This window comes from Rhinopithecus bieti, unplaced genomic scaffold (assembly GCF_001698545.2).
Source record: "Rhinopithecus bieti isolate Rb0 unplaced genomic scaffold, ASM169854v2 scaffold_61117, whole genome shotgun sequence".
NCBI classification, from domain to species: Eukaryota; Metazoa; Chordata; class Mammalia; order Primates; family Cercopithecidae; genus Rhinopithecus; species Rhinopithecus bieti.
In genome coordinates this window covers 3,844,202-3,850,218 of record NW_016824934.1, presented here as the reverse complement: position 1 = coordinate 3,850,218, position 6,017 = coordinate 3,844,202, and the positions used below count along the sequence as shown (strand labels likewise).

Here is a 6,017-nt window from a genome sequence, read left to right as displayed (position 1 = left end):
AAAAAAAAAAAAAAAAAAAAAAAAGAAAGTGTCAACCCTCAGAGCCCAAGGCTGATTTCCCTGGAGGATCAACACCTCCAACCAGTGTTTACCCAGGGACTTTCCAAAAATAGCCTCATTAACACATGCTCAGGTGTGTTTGAAAGGGCTTGTTGTAAATAACAAAAGACTATCTTTCACCTTTATTGCTCAGAAGCGGTTTCAGGGCTGCTTCAGGAACCGAGGATAAGAGGCCAACTGCTTTAACAAAAGATATTCTTATTGCTTTAGTGCTTAGGAAATAATGAGGCTTACAGGAGCTGTGTTGAGCCAGGAACCACAGCCGAAAAGCAAACTGTATACAGTACATAATAATATTACATCCTGATGCAAAGGCATGCCAACCTGTGGGATTCAGGATTTACATTAGGGTTAAGTTCCTACAAAATCCAGTTTACCTCAACACTTTTCTCTATCCAACCTCCAATTCTTATCCTAACTCCCCTTCCTCCAACTACCTACCATATACACAGGTCTAACCTGCAGTTCCCATATCATTTCCATTCCATCATTCTAGTTTTCATCGTTCCATTTTCCCTATATCTATTATTTAAATAAGCTTCTACCCTTTTAAATTGCTTGAAATACTTCTAACTCAAGGACACTGCTCAGAATAGGAAGACTGGACACTGTTCCTGTTTATAGTCATCTTCAAATAAAATAAGGAAGTCAATTTAAAGACAATCCCAGGGCACACAAGCCCATTTCAAATAAAATTTTAAAAAAATTATCTTCATTACTGCTTCCTCTTACCAGCTTTGATAAAAAGATTACTGTATGAAAGTTCATCGAAGTAAGTTAAATTTAATTTTGGTGTTAAGCAGCATATGAACCTGTGAAAATATATTCTTGCTGTATTATATTTCATAACACAGTATGGTCTCTCTGAAATCATTCCCTACAATTTTTCACCTACAAGTAAAGGCAGGCAACTAATTCTCAGGTCACTAAGATGCAAATTTATCCAATATTAACATGAGTCAACAATCCAGCCTAATTACACTTTCAAGATTACTTCTGCTCTAACCAGATTCGAAAGCCCTCCCCCTCCCCTCCCCTTGAAAGTAGGATAGCTGGCTAACTCAGATGAAGAATTTGTTAAGATGGACAAGGCAAATAATTCATATTTTCCCTCTTTCATTCTCTAACAACTGCACTGAAGCTAAGAAAGTAATTTGTACAGTCTACACCTACTCAGTTCACATACCCATGAATTTTAAATATGAATAACAGCCCATTCACAATGGTATAACTATCTTTAAATGTATAAAGAAAACTCCAACCTAATGAAAAAATGAGCAATGGTTGGTTATATTTTAACATGACATGCCTTCTAAAACCATATTTAACTAATTTATTCACATAATTAGATTATGTAATAGACTTGAAAAAGTACCTATGAAATTCCTAAAAGTATGTCATGAATGCAATAAACGTCCAATAAATTGTGGTAACTTCATAATCCTTATTATAAGCGTTAACCAAAAGATTATTAGAAATTGGTCACCCTTCACACACTAAAATTCTGTATCAGTGAAAAAAAATAAATAACTGTGGAACCTTGTGATGGCTACATGTGACTTTCTTAGCCCTACTAGCATCACTTTGGACTAAAGAGTTGGCCCAGGTATTTATCAACTGAAGTACCACCACCAGCATGCCTGCCTGAGATCTAAAACAACAGCAAGACTACTACTAGTACAGTAACAATGCTTTTGAGCTATAGCTTGTTTCTAATTTTAATCCCTCACCTGTGAAATAGACTCACTTCAAAGAAACTCTAAAAATAAGAGCAATTAAAAGACATTATGTGAGATACATTTAAAAAAATAATGAAAATTAATGTTAAAACATAGTCATTAAAAAAGAGCTCTTGCAAAACAGATAAGAAGTTACATATTGTGACAGAAGGCAAAGATGCTGCAAGGAAAGACCACAAAGATGCATGAGAATCAAAGTTAAAAGGACTACATAGATGGAAGAAGGGCTGTTACAAAAGCAACAGAAAAACCTGAGAAGGCAGAACCATTGAACACCAAGAGAAATTCACTATTCTTTAGGTGATACACCATTAACACAGATTCTGAGATAACTTATGACTCAAACTATCACCGTCAAAAACATTTGCTAAAAAACATGGTCATGACACTAGCTGGACCTGGGTTACAGCAAATTAAAAAGAACCATATGTTATAAAATTGGAGTCACACAAATTTTATCACTAAAATCTCAGCTTAATGAATGAAGTCATCAAAATATTCGCTTAATAGAAAACAGGGTTCAATGATTTCCCCATGGTTCCACTGGCAGAGAAGAGCTGCGATCAATAATTAATAATTCCTGACTTATAATTCCTGACCTCCTCACCTAAGCATACCCAGCAGGTCTCTAGTACTCTAGTACTGTATTTTCACTAGAATACCTGCAATTCAATTATTAATATTTTTGTTCTAGAATAATGAAACTGCAACAAAGATCTCCCAATAACATTCAGAAACACTAACACATTCACTCTAATTTGATATGCAGACCTAATTAAAGGTACAAGGTAAGCAGAGGAGAGCAATACCAAACCTCAGAGCATCATTTGCACAAGCACTCCCTTACCAAAGACTATGATTTGATTGTGCATTTTTCCAGGAATTTTTGTAACTTGAAAGTGCACGTACAGCAAGGAAATAAATCGGCACACAACTGCCTAATTACACTTAACGAACCACAGAGAATAATGTCTAATATTTGCTGTACCCTTTCTCTGTAGTAGGTAGGCACAGTTAAACCTCACCACTATGCTGTGAGGTAGGTACTTTTAACACCCTCCCTCACAAATGAGTAAACTCAGGTACACAGTGGTTAAATCACTTGCCTGAGATCATGTGAAGGGGCTGGGATACAGACCATGTCTTTCTGTATTACAACTATGATAGGAATGACGTATTCATAATGATCATGTAATTCTACTCTCTTTTTAAAGGTACTAAACCCATTTTAACAAAACCCCCACACTAACTGAAAATAATAATTTTCATATAATTTTCTTTCAAAATATAAAAGCCTTTTGAATTTTGAAAATCTTTTAAGCAATTAATTTTAGCATAAAATTATAGAATGCTAAACTATTCTAAGACATTCATTGAATATTTTCATCTAAATGACAGTTTGTCTCTTTCCAATGACAGGGAACTATCAGCACTAACACTAACAATGCAGTGTATTGTTTTAAACTTTTAAATAAAAGCTCACCCAGTTTTACATAATGTCACGGATAAAAGCAGTCAACTCAAACTTCTTCATCCTTAGAAGGGAACAATATCACAAATAATCCAAAAACCATTAATAGTTGGCACGAGAATACTTTAGAAATAAACAATGTGAAAGTGTTCAGTAGAAAAATCTCTGTGCTGGAGTCCATAGACCTGCCCAACAATCCTGGCCCCACCACTAAATAGCAATTTAATCCCTTCAACTGCTCTGGGCCTTGCTTTCCTAATCTGCAAAACATCATCTCCAATGCTACCCTTCCAGCTCTAGAAGAAATGTGACTCATACACATACATCTTTTTTCCAAGCCTCCCATTCTCATTCTGTTTAGTTATTACTACAACCTCACAGCCAGTAAGTGTTATTTTTCCTTAGTTCCACAAAAGGAGAAAACAGCCCAGTCTAACTAAACAAAGGTGATAGGGGAAAGCTTTCCTGACCACTGGTTTGCCATAGATGATTCTCAAGGTGAATAATGTAGAAGCTATTAAAATGTTAAAAGGTGTTAGGTTTCAATATTTTAGGCTACTGTTTTGCATGCCAGTACATTCTCCCTGAGGACGAATAGTAAAATTCAAGGACAATAGGGAGAAAATACATATAATTATCCACTAGTTATTCAAGAACTTAGCAGATGCCAACTGAAAATATTAACACCTTTTTGCAGAAATGTTTTCTCTGATGGATAAAAGGGCCAAAATATGATCTACAAATTTTTCCAAAAGATGTTCAAGAACTAATCAGCTTTCATTTTGTAAACCGTAAAGTACTCTGCAAATGTAAAAAATTACTAACATATATAAAATTAAGAAAATATTCGTAAGATTAAAGATCTCTTCTCAGTGAAATGAAGAACCGCCACGGACAGCAACAGAAGTGCACTCTGGGGACCACCACTGCCTAAACCCGGTGTGCATTTTCTATGTTCCCAATCCACTCTCAAAAGTGCTATATAAATGAAAAATTATTAAAATTAAACTAAACAACTGACATTAAGATTACCAATTGTTAGGAAACTCAACCTGATTTTAGTATTGCTTAATAGAGTTGCTAGCTTACCACCTCCTTCCCAGTCAACACAAGTTAAAATATTTTAAAACTTCTATAGAATCCGTAGTTCAATTTTGCATGATCTTGTAGAGAAACGAAAGTAAGGAAAAGAAAGAATGTGAATTACTTATTAGTCTTCTAGAATAACAGTCAGTAGTACATAATAGCACAATCCATTCTAAATGTTAAATAGGGAAGAAGCCACCACTATGGATAGAGAGGTTGCTACAAGAATTTCAAGGTGTAGTTATGAGAATTTCCAGAAAAACTTGTAACTGATAGAATACCATCAAACATACACATACATTTTTCAATAAAAGATAACTGACAAGGTCCAGCAGCCAGGCACCCTTTAGTTGGAATGCCACAAGAAGCGGTCAGAATTTCCTTATGACTCCAAACCCTCAAGCCTTTCAAAGTTCAGAATCAAACCAAGATGTACTTACACTGTTTTTAGCATCCTTCTTTAAATGCAGTTCCCTCTCCACAGAGTCACTTCGCTTCTCCTACTCGGATGCCCAAACCCCACATCAAAGACTCTTAGGAGCCCAAGCAGTTGCAGAGGGGTCTTCCAGCTCCCGTCTCCGCATCCCTTACTCACCTAGGTTAGTTAAACCTCTCGGGGCACTCAATTCATTTCCCACATCTATACTCCTCGGTTCCCTTCCTCATCCCCCAGAGGATCTTTTCTCCTCGACCTTGAAGACCCCCAGATCGGGCTCTTGGAGCCCCAGGTGACTTGGTCGGTGCTCCCTTCCCTTCAGCCTGCGTAACTGCTTCAGTCTCCAGTGGCCTCCCCGCGACCCCCGACCCCGATCACGAATGCCCTCCTACTGGCCCCGGACGACTCCCTTCCCCTTAGGTACCCCACGTTCCTCCAACCAGAAAAACAATTCCACAGAAATGCATCGAGAGCCTACTAAGCGCAAGCTCCCACTGTGCGCGGCATGGTCTGCACTGGGCTCGCGGCCCGGGCTCGCCGTCCTTTTCCCGGCCAGCCCATCCCAGCCCGAGGCCGGCGCTGCCTCAGCCGGGGTGCGGGGCGACAGCCGGGGCGAAATGAGCCGGGCGCGGGCACTGGGGCACCGAGAGGCGGCCACGGACAACGGCGCGGGAGCCGGGGTCCAGGCGGCGGGCCGGGCGCGACCGCAGGGACACTCACCGTTCAGGGCGCGCGGGGCGGCCTCATCCAGGGCACCTGCGGCCAGGCAGGACGGGCCCGGACGGCGCAGTCACCGACAGGGCGAGTCCGCCTGCCCTCCGGTGCGTCCTGTCCCCTCCGACTGCCCAGCGAGCGCAGCCTCGCTTCCTCCGGACGGAGCCCGGGGACCCCAGCTCCGCCGGATGCCCCGCCAGGCCCCATCACCTTCCCTGCCGCCTCCCCCTCTTCACCCGTTTCCCCTCCCCTCTCCCCCAAACTCCCCCCCACCAATGGAAAATACCTTCATATAATCTCTTTTGGCCGGTAAGGTAAATATGATTTAGAAGGAGTTTCTATTTCTTACAGGGAAGCAACACTCATCTCTGGAGTATATATTTTAGGTAATGTAGGGGAAGAAAGATAATTTTCCAGCAGTTTTAGCTCTCAAACAAGCAATATACATCTATATGGAATAACTATTTCCTGTAACTTGTTGGAAGTTGATGGTGACCAAGTCATTCATTAA

General features: G+C 40.1%; 1 protein-coding gene across 10 annotated transcripts in view; it reads right to left on the bottom strand.

The window, feature by feature from the left end:
• Positions 1-6,017, bottom strand: part of SOCS5 (suppressor of cytokine signaling 5) — a 171,581-nt gene that overhangs the window by 165,193 nt on the left and 371 nt on the right. For 7 of the 10 annotated variants that reach the window (XR_001883496.1, XR_001883497.1, XR_001883498.1 and 4 more), the window contains exon 1: positions 5,513-5,728. The exons of 1 other annotated variant lie outside the window; for it this stretch is intronic. The gene's annotated coding sequence lies outside the window, so the exon portion shown is untranslated. Of the gene's footprint in view, positions 1-4,796; positions 4,876-5,512; positions 5,776-6,017 lie in introns of those variants that run through there. 2 more of the 10 variants (XM_017862733.1, XM_017862735.1) reach the window with 2 other exon arrangements.